A 15,739-nucleotide genomic window follows, 5' to 3' on the forward strand; every position below is an offset into this window, starting at 1 on the left:
ACTGCGGAGCGTAAAAAAATAAAATGCTACAAAAACATATAAACACCTAACCGATTACTATTTGGGTTTGAGGCGACATTGATACGGCGAAGCTACATGCTACATACTACACGCTATAGATAGCTTTATCAGGAAAAACACCGCTAAATAAAAACGTACAGCTTCAAAATTGGATGTGTCCTCACTGGCCTGGTCCCGGATGGTTTGTATTGATCCCGGGTTTAGCATTACTTTGGAGACATATCCGTGTTGGACTTGAGACAAGTTCATAAACATGTCCGTCGTAAAATGTTTGGAACACACAAACAGAAATCTGCCGTGGTCTTCTGGCACATGTCCCTTGAAAATGAAGTCTAGCCACAGATTATTTTCTTTTTCCACTGATGGCATTGCATGCAGTCCCCTGTCTCGAGTCTTGCAGCCAACAACAGCACAACGTAACTGTCTTAGACATCCTGGCAAGAGCAGGCCAAAACACAGATGTGGGTTGATTTAGCCTGCCGATAGCCTATATGCGAATGAGAGGTTTGGCAATGCACGTGGCCGTGGCTCATTCCCCTGATAGGTGGAGAGTTGACCAATAAGCGGAGCACCTCTTTGTGACGTAGAAAAGTGTTGAAATCTGGATCCGTTTTTTTCAGATCCGTTGCAGCCCCTTTTTTAGAGATTTGGCTAAGGAGGAAAATAGAGAGGGTTGTGTTTTCTGACACTTGGTGAGTTCCCTGGAACACCGGGTACACATATTCATGTATGAAAGATGTACAAAGGTGCATTTTGCATGATAGGTCCCCTTTAATTGAGTCATATCATCATGGAGCCTACATTTTTGTCAAATCAAGCCAAGTTGTGAATGTAATTAAAAGTAAATATATAAGTTGTCATAAACAGTGTTATGTTCTTCTGAAATCATAACATCTAGCTGTATAAAAACAATGGACTGCTGATGCCTCTCGGCCTCCTGTCATATTTAATTGACTTTTCTTTAAAATGACCACAACGAGGAAAGCAGAGCTAGACCGGACCGTACCCTCCCCTACATTCATTTTGCCTTTTTTATCCACACTGTAGTCTGTAGTTATACTGTCACAGTCTGTTAAAAATACAATTTTTTTCCCCCGCCCGAACCCGTACAATTTGAAAAAGGAACTTGCTACTTGTAGTTTTATATTGAAGATACAATTGAAAGGGACTTACAATTGGTGGTATTTACAGGCAGTCTGGAAATGTATACCTTTATTTATGTGGTGATGTAAAGTTTAATCAAGTAACTTATCTGCATCATTTAGAAAGAAATTGATTTGCTGAGTGAAAAAAATCTTTTTTTCCCAGTTTTTCCCTCCAAGGTGGAGTTATCTCATGGAGGAAGTTAAAGTGGATCCGACAAAGACCACCTCCACTCATCAGCCACTGAACTTGAACAGCCCGTACACACTACTGGCGTCAGAAAAGCTTGAAGCTGGGCATGTCCGAGGCTTGGCGCGTTCTCCCGCCCAAGGCGACCAACAACCAATCAGGAATCTCCCGCCCGCCCTCGGCATACAAAGCAAAAAAAAGCCCGGCTGTTCTTCACTATTGCCAAAATGGATGCCGGTGTTGTAGCAATGGTAGCGTTGGTTTATTCAATATATCGCAGTAGGCCACGTAAAGTGCGTCGCTGTTGGGTACATCCGATACTCAGAAAACGTCTGCAACGGGGGGAATACCACGTTCTTGTCCAAGAGCTCCGCCTGGATGGTGAACTGTTTCAGCAGTACTTCAAGATGAGCAAAGATGTGTTCGACGAGTTGCTCGGAAAAGTTGGTCCACTGATTGCAAAGGCAGACACCCGTTTGCGTTTGTCAATCGGACCCGCCGAGCGACTCGCCATCTGCCTATCTCTGTATATAAAGAGAGAGAATGCATGCAATGGATGAATGAAGTCTGTGATTTAGTTCAGATGAAAGACATTAATTAAGATAGCTAGGTAGATGCAGTATTGCTCCCCTCTCTGTGTGTGTGTGTGTGTGTGTGTGTGTGTGTGTGTGTGTGTGTGTGTGTGTGTGTGTGTGTGTGTGTGTGTGTGTGTGTGTGTGTGTGTGTGTGTGTGTGTGTGTGTGTGTGTGTGTGTGTCTGCCTGTGGTGTAATTGTATGTCTGTGATGTGTGTGTCTGTGTCTGCCTGTGGTGTAATTGTGTGTCTGTGGTGTGTGTCTGCCTGTGGTGTAATTGTATGTCTGTGATGTGTGTGTCTGTGTCTGCCTGTGGTGTAATTGTATGTCTGTGATGTGTGTGTCTGTGTCTGCCTGTGGTGTAATTGTATGTCTGTGATGTGTGTGTCTGTGTCTGCCTGTGGTGTAATTGTATGTCTGTGATGTGTGTGTCTGTCTGTGGTGTAATTGTGTGTCTGTGATGTGTGTCTGCCTGTGGTGTAATTGTATGTCTGTGATGTGTGTGTCTGTGTCTGCCTGTGGTGTAATTGTGTGTCTGTGGTGTGTGTCTGTGATGTGTGTCTGCCTGTGGTGTAATTGTATGTGTGTGTCTGTGGTGTGTGTGTCTGCGTGGCGTATAACCTTTTTTTTTTATCTTGTATATTACTTTTTTCTCAGGTACCTGGCAACCGGTGCCTCGTACAGGACCATAGCATTCAACTACCGACTCAGCCGGGCCAGGTTGGTGGTTGAATGTGCGTTTGGCATCCTCTCATCTCAGTGGAGAATGTTCCGGCGTGTCATCACCACCAGCCCGGAGGTAACAGAGTTGTGTGTGAAGGCCACCTGTGTGTTGCACAACTTCCTCCGCAGGAAGACAATAGGAAGGTCATCATGCACACCTGTCGTCCCTGTCGTCCCAGAGTCGAGTGATGAAGCTCCAACCTTTTTCTTTCAGCCCTGTTTTTACTGATAAACCACTCATAATTTCAATATGTTTTCACATGACCAATTACAGAAGAAAGCACTTTATATATTCCGACATACATGAAGCTTCAAGTATGTTGCAACTGACAAACCACATGAACAAGTGAAGACACAGTATAGCCATAACATACTTGAAATAATGTTTTATTTGGTGAATTTGAGTGAAGTGTGTGTGTGATGAGTGAAGTGTGTGTGATGAGTGGAAACAAATGTAATGTGGATCAGCACGTGTGAACAAATTATAAAATTATAAATTGTCCTGCTGGTCCACGTCAAAAATGAGCTGGTGTACCCCGAAGCGGACTCTTGCCCTCTGTGCCCTTGTCATCCTTCTCATGGTGGGCAAGAGGCTCTTGAACAATTGCAAGTCCTCGTCCTCCTCCAGCACTGGTGGGGTTGGCTGGGCAATTGGTCTGTAATTGGTCACAGCAGACAGCAGACTTCTTTCAAACAGGGAGATCTCCCTCCCCCTCTCTCGTGTTTTCCCCCGGACCTCAGCATTCTCCTCCATGCTGACTGCTGCTGGCTGACTGGCGGGCTGGCTGGCGGACTGGCTGGTGGACTGGCTGGCTGGCTCACTCTCTACCTGGCTCTCTTCCTCTTCCACCAGGGTGGATGGAGGCAGGGTCTGCCGGGGGACATTGCTGGACGTCTCACGGTCTACGATGAATGGGGTTAAAAACCCCATCACTGCCATGAAACGCCAGGGCCTGTACCCCCCTGCAGACCCTGCCCCGCTTCTTTTGGCCTCCTTTTCCACATTTTTTTCCTTGCGGAACCTGTCCCTCAGACTCTTCCATCTTTTCTTGCAGACGTTCTCTAATGAAATGAAATGAAATAATAAAGTTAATAAATAATAAAGTGAATTTCTTTAATTTACTAAATTATTCCTCCATTAATGAATGCTATGTCTATGCTACATTCCATGCTGGCTAAATATACTGTCTATGCTTGATAGATGTGAATCAAATCAAGTTTTATTTATATAGCACATTTATAAAAGATTTTTGGTCGAGCCAAAGTGCTGTACATATAATAAAATTAGCCTACAATAGAGACACTTTACAGCAAATACAACAACACAGATTGTTCAAAATATCAGTATGAGAAAAACGACACCCTCTGCATGTATTATGTGTTATATATTATGCTTATACTTATATTATATATAATATTGTTTTATTATTATATTAATATATATTATATGTTATGCTACATTACTAGCTGGCTAAATATACTGTCTATGCTTGATAGCTGTTATATATTATGCTTATAATAATATTTTTGTATTATTATATTAATATATATGATATTGTAGTGCCGAGAGATATGGGAGTCGGAGGCGATGCATCGAAGGTGGTCACCACAATATGTTATTATGCTACATTACTAGCTGTCCGTTCAATGCTAAAACGAAGTAAACTGGATATAAACTCTCCAAATAGTTGAAAACCTACCAGTTTCACCAACTGTCTCTGTCACCTCCCGCCATGCCTGGTTCCTCCGGTTTAGGTCCCGGTAGGTGAACAGAGTACAGTTATACAAGACTGGGACATTTGCCACGGCAATTATTAATTTTCCCTCCATTTTCTGACATATGGAAAATAGTCAAGACCTGCATACACGCGGTTTGATTGGCTAGCGCTTGTACTGGCGGGAATTAAAAACGGGGATTTGATTGCCTGACGCCAGCTTCGAGCAAGCCTCGAGCCTCAAAAGTTGAACATTGTTGAACTTTTGACGCAGATAGACGCTCGCGAGGCTTGCAATGCCTTGCCATGCAACCCACAATGCAGTTCGGCGAATTTTGAAAATATCCTACGTCACCCCATTCAAATGAATGGGCGAAGCGTTGGAAGCCTTTTTTTGACGCCTGTAGTGTGTAACGGCCGGAAGTGTTCTCTGTGAAAGGGGAACTTTTAAAACAGGACTTGACTAGGGAGATGTAGTTATCCAGCCGCAGTGTATCAGACAAAGATCAGTGCCCTTCATCGGATGAATATGATGCGCTACTTGATGAGACAGTGTTTTCCAGCAATTGTGGATCTGGGGAAGAGTACTGCCCCCCATCACCATCATCCAGTGAAAATGAGCTCTTTGAGTCAACAAGGAATAATGTATCAGAGACAGACTGTCACTCATCATCCACTGAACATGAGGTGCTGGAAGCTGGAGACCAAGAAACCAAGTCAATTCAGATAGCTGAACAATTTAAAGGAAGAAGGAAGCGGCGAGTGGATACAAAGAGGCAGCAAGTCACTATTAAAACAAGCAAAAAAAAGGATGGTGGAAGAGCTTGGGACAAAGCCCATTATTGTTTGTATTGTAAAAAGTCAAATTTGAAGATGGCACGACATTTAGGCTGCGGCCACACGAGGACGAATTTGGTCGTTTGCGTTACTGTTTAGTGTCATATAGACCGTTCGGCCACATGAGGACGACTGAATACGGCACTAAACGACTGAGGAAACGATAACGGGTCCCAAGGTGGATAGAAAGGCATACGCAACTCTCTGGGCAACACACTCTCACTCCCTAAGCGTCCAATAGCGACGTTTGGTCAGTGTCCGTGGCGTCCAATTGTGACGCTCCTAGGCTCCTTCAGCGTCATAAAGGGACGCAAATAGCTTTCAACTAATTGCAATGTATTCCCATCTGCGTCGGGATTTGACGCTCATGGAAGCACGGCATTCGTTTATGCCGGCTGCCCTTAAAGGCAATGTGAGCGTCCATTCCCATTGGATAACGGAGAATTGTACACCCGGAAGTAAGTATTCCTCTTACTGTCGATTGATTTTACAGTGATATCTGCACTACTCATCGACTAAAAAACACCAGATTATCCTTGTTAATTACACAACATTGATTGGTTTAAATTGTGTGCAATGCTTTTGTATTTTTCCCCTTCGATTCGGAGAAACAAATATTTTTTCTGAGTAAAGGATGGCAGAAGACACTACACTACCCAGAATCCCCAGCTATCGTTTGGACTACACCATGTGCTCTGTTTGACAAACCCCGTTTTTTTCACCATTCATTCCGATGGCTGGCGTCTATGTCACATGATCTTCAAATTTCTCCCTGCAGAAAAATAAAACATGGCCGAAATTCGTTTTATTCTCGGTAGAAAATGCCTATTTTAAAGTTAGTTTGGCCATTAAAATGCGTTTTGATGTCATTTGATGCGAGAAATATGAGTTGTTATTTCAGATTATGTGTGCAGTGGATGTACATGATCTTTAGTTTGCTAGTTATTACGAAGATTACTTCAGGAAATCGCGACGTTTTCATTGTTACCAAGGTGGTTGCTAGGGACGCTGCTATCGATATTATTTCTGTTATGTTGTGTAACTGTTTAATGGCGTTATCTTTATTGCTACCCCCTTCCCCGTCAATGTATAGTGTTGGTCCACAGCCTAAACATATTAGTTTAACAAAATCCGCATCTAAAGATAGCCTACGTTATTTCCCCCCTGTGCAATTCCAGTCTCACATCTCACAGCACATCGTCATTAACAAATACCGGAAACAGACCGAAAACATTAAAAAAAAATAATAATAATACCTTATTCCGAGTGTGCTTGCTTTTCTCTTTGAAAGTCATCACATAACGGCATTGTAATACACGGTTCGGCTGCATTACATATTACATATCTGCCGTAGTTCTGTATTTATAGAGCCCTGATGAGAAGACAAACATGAGGAACTGAAAACGTGATGTGGATCATAAATATATCAGCCATTAAACAACATCTTACATTTCTTTTCACACAATACGTCTCCTTGCAGTATCAACACTAATTCGGCTCACTTTTATATTTGATCCAATTGGTAGATAGGCTGTATTTACACCATAAAGGTGCACAGCTGATATAAAGGGACACCTGGTGGTTAAAGCATGTTATTGAATTTCATTATTTTTATTATTAGATATTAATACGATCCCTATAAAGTATATTCATTACTCGCTATTCTCTACTAATAGTTAATTAAAGACTGTATGTAATGACTATTTTGCACATCCCTTTCAAGATTTCAAGATTTTCTAAGGTTTATTGACATATCATATAGGCCTACACAACTGTGGTGTAGTTCTGCACTGAATGAAAAATTTGGGTTGCAGGTTCCTCAATAGTGCATTACAAGACATCTATCAATATTTGTGCATACCTCCAGCAATGTTAACTATGTTGAAGCACTTATTTTAACGCGGTGGACCCGTTCAAATCCAGTTTTGGACAGTCTGCCGTGGTTCCATCCCATTTCAAGTGCTGTTCGAGAATCGGCTTAACCCTCGGAGCACACTCTCCAATCACAGAGCTTGAGGACTATCACGGGGTTTGTCAAGAGCACATGGTGTAGTCCAAACGATAGCTGGGGATTCTGGGTAGTGTAGTGTCTTCTGCCATCCTTTACTCCTGGGAATGGACGCTCACATTACCTTTAAGGGCAGCCGACATAAACGAATGCCGTGCTTCCATGAGCGTCAAATCCCGACGCAGATGGGAATACATTGCAATCAGTTGAAAGCTATTTGCGTCCCTTTATGACGCTGAAGGAACCTAGGAGCGTCACAATTGGACGCCACGGACACTGACCAAACGTCGCTATTGGACGCTTAGGGAGTGAGAGTGTGTGTATGAGTGTGTATTGTAAATGTTTTATTTATTTATTATCGTAACTTGCTTCTATCTGTATTCAGTGATGTAATCTATTGTAAATGTGTACAATGGTATAACAATGTTGTGGTATTTTTATTATTGCTTTTAGGATGTCTATCACCATCTGGCAAAGGGACTATCGATGAAAACTAGCCTTTTGGCTAATTCGAGTACTTTTACATGTTTTTAATATGTTGATTAATGTACACTGTCCCTTGTTTTAAATAAATCAATTCAATTCAATTTTGACGGACAGGATCGTAACATTTCCGTGATAAGCCATTATTACCCGTCGAGTGCACAATTGATCAATCACTCGCGCTGACGGGGGGGTATTCGGTTAACGCGAGTGCGACCACTGCTCCTAAGCCCTGTTGTTGCCATTTTATTTTCTGTTAAATAAGGTTAGTTAGACCATGAGTTAGACCATGAGTTAGACCATGAGTTAGACCCGAGTCTTCCTGACAGTTCATATTGTGCCGCTGCCCGGTGTAATTCAAATGTACCGCCGCGCGCAACACAGAAATGGAACTGCTGGGAGAAAAACTGACTATCAGAGATGTAACGTTATCTTTGATAATATTTCGTCTCCTCATTTTTCGTCAACAAAAGTAAAGAGAGATTTTGGCATAGTTTTTATTTAGCAAACTAAATTTTCGTCTCGTCATTTTTCGTCAACGATATTGCATGATGATTTTGTTACAGTTATTGTTTACTGCCGTCGGTGCCGTCTCGTCATAGTCTCGTTTTCGTCATGGAAAAAAAAGTCGTTGACGAACATATTTCGTCATAGTTTTAGTCAACGAAATTAACACTATTGCTGTGAGCTATGCTTGAATGTTAAAGCAACATATATGTGTTTCAGGCTGTTAGAAAAATATCACTCGACACCAGGTTGAGAATCAATGATCAGGTAATTTATTCTTGCAAGAAGGAGCAGAGTTAAATCACATACAAAGGATATGGGTTAACTCACACACATGGGGTATGTTGCTCCAAGGAACAGCAAAAAACATCAGGCTTATATCGTCCAAAACACAGGAGATAACAACAAAGTCGTAAATCGAGGTGGTGCTAATATCAGCCGCGGGTCGGAATGTCGGGTCATCTGCGATGGGTCATCTGTGACGTCTTCTGGAAAGAGTCACGTACTTCCTTCACGCTTCATAGAAATGAGATATTTAGGAGACAGCAAGTCTGTCTTCTCATAAATATCAACAAACTGAAATGCCCTGCCTCCTCCTATCACAAGAACAGGCAGCTGCAAGGTCATACACAGTTCAGAGCCACACATGATATCAGTGCATTAAAACAACCCAAAGAGTGTAGAAAACAGTATTTCTCCAACATATCCCTCCTGTTTATCCTACGGAATAACATAGAACTTGGAAAAATACAAATGATTATACAAGATAAAAAATTCATATACAAAAGTACCCAAACGGCTGAGGTAGGTAGATTGTATAGGCACATGTTTTAATGTAATCCGAATGGATGCCATGGCCTAATTCTTTCTCTGTACATCGTCAGTTTCTATCACTCAGACCCATTACTGTTTCCCTGCTAACTACTGGGTTCTGTTGGTTTCTTCACTGGTTTGAGACAAGTGTCCTTATTGGAATCACCTCCCTTTGTAGCCAGACTTCACCACAGTAGAGGTGAGCTTCACAGTCAGGTGTATCCAGGATGCCACTCTAACTGCAGTCGGTGTAGACAGGAGTGCTTGGTAGGGACCCTCCCACTTGGGCGAGTGCCAGCTCTTCCTCTTTATCGCCCTGGTGAACACTCACTCTCCTGGTTTCACTGTCTGTGTAGTGTCAGGTACTTCCTGTGCAGAGGGGACAATAACATTTGTGATCTCTTTTCTTCTCAAAATGTTTGCCATACATTCTGCTGTGTTTTCACTTATACACTCTTACAAATGGTTTTAACTCAGGCAGATAACGAGGGGTGAGAACCAGAGGGGCGTAAGTGACATTTTGGTCAAAAATGAGTTATATATATCAAATGAAAGCTCTCGATGAGCTCTTTCTACTGCCCAAAAGAGTACATGTGAATTCAAAACCAATCCAGAGTTATTCATCAAAAACCAAAAGACCTAACACAGAACACACTGCACTATTTGGAGCCAAAAGGACGTAAGTGCACTTATGCCCTTTTGGCCCTGAGAAATGTATTATGGGTAAAGCCTTTGGATAGCACTTGAGTCAAAATGGCTGACACCATATGTAAGCAAGCCAGGTCAACCATGAGAAGAAAGCTTTTCACTGCTGAATAAGTGTTACCATAGGCGGCGCGTGAGGCTCAGGTTTGGGAAGGCTAAATCACTTTTTTTACCTGACGCTGCCCGCCTCCGGCATCTATAGAAAAGAGATCAACTCAGTGAAAGCACCGTCTGCTGACCAATCAGAGCTCAGTGTGCGGAGTTTAAATCTATCAAGTCATATTACAGGATAAAGGAAATACAGTTTAAACTGCTGTATGCAGAGAAGACGCCGACGTGTCACACTTATCATTCATATCACATTCAATCAGATCATCGATCATATAATATCATAGCCTATATTATCTCCTTATCTGAGTCAGCTTCTCCAGCCGTATCTGGCCGTGCAACACTCACAGTGTCACAGACTGTATGCAAGTATTATTTTAAGCAACACATTAGGTTGACGAAACACTCAACTCAAATGTAAGTAAAGTCAGATCCACTCGTGTCTTAGATGGGGTAGTGATATCATAAAACTGTTACGCTTTCAAACACTCTGTAGTTTATTTATTTTGTAACCAGTTCTGTATTCACCTTGCAGGTGGCTTGTATCCTGGATTATTATGTTTAAGTCATGGATGACTAATATTAGACAAATATGAACTTTAAAGTTCATATTTGTCTAATATTAGTTTACTTTTCATTAATGAAGTATGACGCTGCGCTGTCAGTACACTTGTCCCTGTTTGTGATTGGTCAAATGTTGCTAACCCCACCCCTTTCACGTGAACGCGCTCTCAGCTGGTGAGAGAAGCCCTGGCTACTTGATTTACCGACTTGATATTAACCAGCGTTGAGATCTCGTTTGTTAGGGTTAGTTTAGATAACACAAACATATCCAGGGTTTGAACTGGCTTCGTAGTACAGGGCACAGGTGGCTGCAAGCAGTGCTAATGTCAAAGACACAAACATTATACATTATATTTTTATTTTACCAGGATGCAGTGACACAAATATTTGGGAAGGCTTAGCCTTCCCTAGCCTACAGCACCCGCCGCCCCTGAGTGTTACTAAGCTTATTTCAAGATGCAGAAGAGCTTGATGAAGAGAATGAAATAATCCAGGATTCAAAGTCAATGCTGAATGACAAAGGAAACTTAGTTTCTACAGATCCATCTTCAACAGAGAATTCAACTCATCAGAGATCAGCACGCATGTTCCAGTATCTGTCAACTCTTTCAGGTACTGAGCATGTGGTGCTGTACTCTGACACATGTGGTGGGCAGAACAGGAATGCTGGTTTTAGTGCAATGTGTCTCCATGCAGTCAACAACTTGCCCATCTCCATTCATGGAGTCTGGACACAGCAAGGTGGAATGTGACCGTATTCATGCAGCCATTGAGACCGACAGAAAAAAAGGGCCTTTGTACAGTTCAGAGGGGTACTATACTGTTATGAGGATGGCAAGGAGGAACATGCCATAGAAGGTGATTGAGCTTGGGCACAGTGACTTTCTGGATTTCAAGTCCTTCTCACAAAACGCTGCTCGATTATGGCAAAAATCATAATCACGATTATTTTGGTCAATATTGATATCACCATTATTAAATACGATTATTCATTGACTTTGAAAACATATTGAACTTAAAAAAATAATAATAATAATTTGAACAGTATCTTTTTAACAGTTGATTACCCTGAACTTTAAGTATAACTCAACTGCAAAGTATTCAGCTGAAGCCACATCTTTTTAAAATTCCCCACGGCATTTGTCATATAGGGCAGGCAGTGCAGATCTGGTGAAATGATGCCGAGATGGCATCGCTTAACGCTTGTCCATAGTGTTAGCCACTAGCCAGTTGCTTAAACCCCTGGTTGCTAACCGTGCTAGCTGGGCACATGTCTTTAGCTATATAGAATGTGATGGCATGTGTTATATCTTTGTGTCCTTGCGAGCTGGTTGAGTAGGCCGTGGCACTGTAAAGCGTGCCCTTAATTGATGACTGTGATATGGTGGATGAAGTCGAGGGGGCACGCTCGTGAACTGTCAACAGGGGGGCAGGGGGGGGCCTCGCTGCGGGGAAATTGTGGACCTCGTTGCAAGCCAAAATCGTAATCGAGATTAAAATACGATTAATTGCACAGCCCTACAACACACGGTCCGAAACAGAACCAAAGACACAGAGGGACAAACAGTTAGTTGGCAGAAAATGAAATGGCTGTGCCTGTGCTACACAAAAGAGGATCCTAAAAGGACTCAGTTCAAATATGAGCTGTCCGACCAAGCTGCAAGTTGGAAAGCAGGAGACCAGAGGTGCTCATGCAATTGAACCAAAGAAGATGCACACAGGTCCACTTGGGATCACTGCTGTGAAAAAGAAAGACGTACTCACACAAATGGGAGTATCCCTCACTCCTAAGTGGACTATACCAGTCTTTGCAAGTCATTCAGGCAGAGTAGGCTATATGTCCTTTCAAATCAATCTGAAACGTACATGATCTGCATGAAATATGCTGTTGTCGTATATAATTATATTGCTATACAATGTTCTAAAGTAGTTTTTGATTTGCCAAACAGTTATTAGGCCAGGTTTAATGTAATGTATTGTTATTCAGTGAACTAATGTGATATTGATATATTTGATATGATCACAATGGACTCTGTAGCCTATTTTCAATTGGTTATTTGGGGAAATGGCTAAACAATTAACTATTTGGCAAAACGGTTATTAATGTTTTTGTTTTTTTTAAATAATTACATTCAATGAACTAATATGATATAAGGATATTTTCATATAATATTGTTATTATAACAATTGATTACTGTTACTTTTGAATTCATAAATGTAAAGCCTTTTTCCTATTTTGATCAGATACGCCCTTTTTCTTAGTTTATATGAGATAAAATCTTAGTTCCAAAAAGGCGCATGTGACTTTCTTCCGAATAAAAAAAAGATAGAAGAATATTTTTTTCAATGAAAGTCAAAATATTGTTCATTAAGTATATTGTCATCCACATGTTTATGAAGTTTTCATATTAAAGATTGAATTTAATAAACAAAGTCAAGACAAAGTATGGTAGTTTTTTGTTTTGGCTCTCCTGTAAAGTTGGTCAAATGTCACTTACGCCCCTCTGGTTCTCACCCCTCGATAATATGGTCTTCCATATAATATTTCAAAGGTTGACAGCCCTCTAGCACTGGGTAGAATGTGCATGCTTAGCATCACTGGTGCTAAGCATCTCATCCATGTTTTCCCTGTCTCGGCCATCATCTTCTTCAGTTCAATCAATCAATCAATCAATCAATCAATCAATGTTTATTTATATAGCCCAATATCACAAATGTTACATTTGTCTCAGTGGTCTTCACAGTGTGTACAGAATATCAGTATGACAATACGACACCCTCTGTCCTTAGACCCTCACATCGTACAAGGAAAAACTTCCAAAGAAAACCCAGTTTAAAGGGAAAAATGGGAGAAACCTCAGGGAGAGCAACAGAGGAGGGATCCCTCTCCCAGGACGGACAGACGTGCAATAGATGCCGTGTGTAAATTGAAAAGATAATACATTTGCAACATAGGTAGTCCAAATGTTTGGAAATGCATGTGTGTATAATAGGAAGATGAATCCACGAGGATATCCATCCAGGACCTATGATCCAGGACCACAGCCACGACTCAAGATCCAGCGCTCGCGATCCAGGACACAGGACCGCAGGATCATCCATGACTCCGGATCCCAGCGTATATAGACACCAAAAAGAAAGACATTTGGGGAAGCTGGGTTAATCGGAATATGAGTGTACACGGGTATAGACAGAGAGAAGGAAGAAGTAAGATGTCCCCCGACAAACTAAGCCTATATCAGCAAAACTAGGGGCTGAATCTAATCAGCCCTAACTATAAGCTTTATCAAAAAGGAAGGTAAGCGCACTCTTAAAAACGGATAGGGTGTCTGCCGCCCGAACACAAACTGGAAGCTGATTCCACAAATGTGGAGCTTGATAAGAAAAGGCTCTGGCTCCCATTGTACTTTTAAAGATTCTAGGAACAACCAACAACCCTGCATTCTTGGAACGCAATGCCCTAGTAGGACAGTAGGGTATAATGAGTTCTTTAAGGTAAGATGGCGCCTGCCCATTAAGGGCTTTGTAGGCGAGAAGAAGAATTTTAAATTCTATCCTGTGTTCTATAGGGAGCCAGTGTAAGGCAGCCAGAACAGGAGTAATGTGGTCCCTTTTCCTAACTCTGGTTAGTACACGAGCCGCAGCATTTTGAATCAGCTGAAGCGACTTGATTGACTTCTTGGTACTCCCTGATAATAAAGAGTTACAATAATCCAGCCTAGAAGTAACAAATGCATGGACTAGTTTCTCTGCATCGTTTTGAGGCAAGATATGCCTGATTTTTGCAATGTTACGTAGATGGAAGTAGGCGGTCCTTGAAATTGATTTTATGTGGGCGTTAAAGGATAAATCCTGATCAAATATAACACCAAGATTCCTTACAGTCTCACTGGAGGCCAAATTAATGCCATCCATAGTTAGTATGTCTTTAGATAATTTGTTTCATAGATTCTTCGGGCCAAGTACAATAACTTCAGTTTTGGTCGTGTTTAACATCAAAAAGTTTAAGGTCATCCACGTTTTTAAGTCCTTAAGGCAGTCTTGAATTTTATTTAGATGATTAATTTCATCAGGCTTGATTGATAAATATAGTTGAGTATCATCCGCATAACAATGAAAGTTTACAGAATGATTCCTTATAATATTGCCTAACGGAAGCATATATAATGTGAACAAAATAGGTCCGAGCACTGAGCCCTGTGGCACTCCATGGCTAACTTTGGTTTGCGTGGAAGATTCATCGTTAACACGTACAAACTGAGAGCGTTCAGATAGATAGGACCTAAACCAGCCTAAAGCAGTTCCCTGTATGCCAACTAAGTGCTCTAGTCTTTGCAATAGGATATCATGGTCGATAGTATCAAATGCAGCACTAAGATCGAGCAAAACAAGAATAGAGACAAGTCCCTTGTCTGAGGCTATTAGAATATCATTTGTGACTTTAACCAGAGCTGTCTCTGTGCTATGATGTGTTCTAAAGCCAGACTGAAAATCTTCAAATAAATCATTGTTTTTTAAGTAATCACACAACTGTTTTGCGACCGCTTTCTCAAGAATTTTTGAGAGGAACGGAAGATTAGAAATAGGTCTATAGTTGGCTAAAACCTCTGGATCGAGGTTGTGCTTTTTAAGAAGCGGTTTTATCACTGCTACTTTGAATGATTGTGGAACATAGCCTGATAATAAAGACATATTCATAATATTTAATAAAGAAGTGCTAATTAATGGAAAAACTTCCTTCAACAGCTTAGTTGGAATTGGGTCTAACATGCACGTTGATGGTTTAGAAGAGAGAATCATTGAATGTAATTGTTCAAGGTTAATGGCTGAAAAGCATTCTAGTTTACTATCTAGTGTAATATTAGAACTTACGATTCCGGGAGCTGTTGATAACACTATACTGGTCGAAGGCAAGAGGTCATTAATTTTGTTTCTAAGAGTAACAATTTTATCGTTAAAAAAGCACATAAAATCATTACTACTGAGTGCTAAGGGAATAGAAGGCTCAATCGAGCTGTGGCTGTCTGTCAACCTGGCTACAGTGCTGAAAAGAAATCTTGCATTATTCTTATTCTCATCTATTAATGAAGAGTAGTAGGCTGCTCTCGCTTTACGCAGTGCTTTCTTATATTCATTGAGAGTAATATGCCAAATTAAACGAGATTCTTCAAGTTTAGTGGAGCGCCATATCCTTTCAAGTTGTCTAGACTTTTGCTTTATTTTGCGGGTTTCGGCATTATGCCATGGAGCTAATCTATGTTGTTTTATTTTCTTCTTTTTCAAAGGAGCAACAGAGTCTAATTTTATTCGCAGCGCATCTATAGCACTATCAACAACATGATCAATTTG

This window comes from Pseudochaenichthys georgianus, unplaced genomic scaffold (assembly GCF_902827115.2).
Source record: "Pseudochaenichthys georgianus unplaced genomic scaffold, fPseGeo1.2 scaffold_432_arrow_ctg1, whole genome shotgun sequence".
NCBI lineage: Eukaryota > Metazoa > Chordata > Actinopteri > Perciformes > Channichthyidae > Pseudochaenichthys > Pseudochaenichthys georgianus.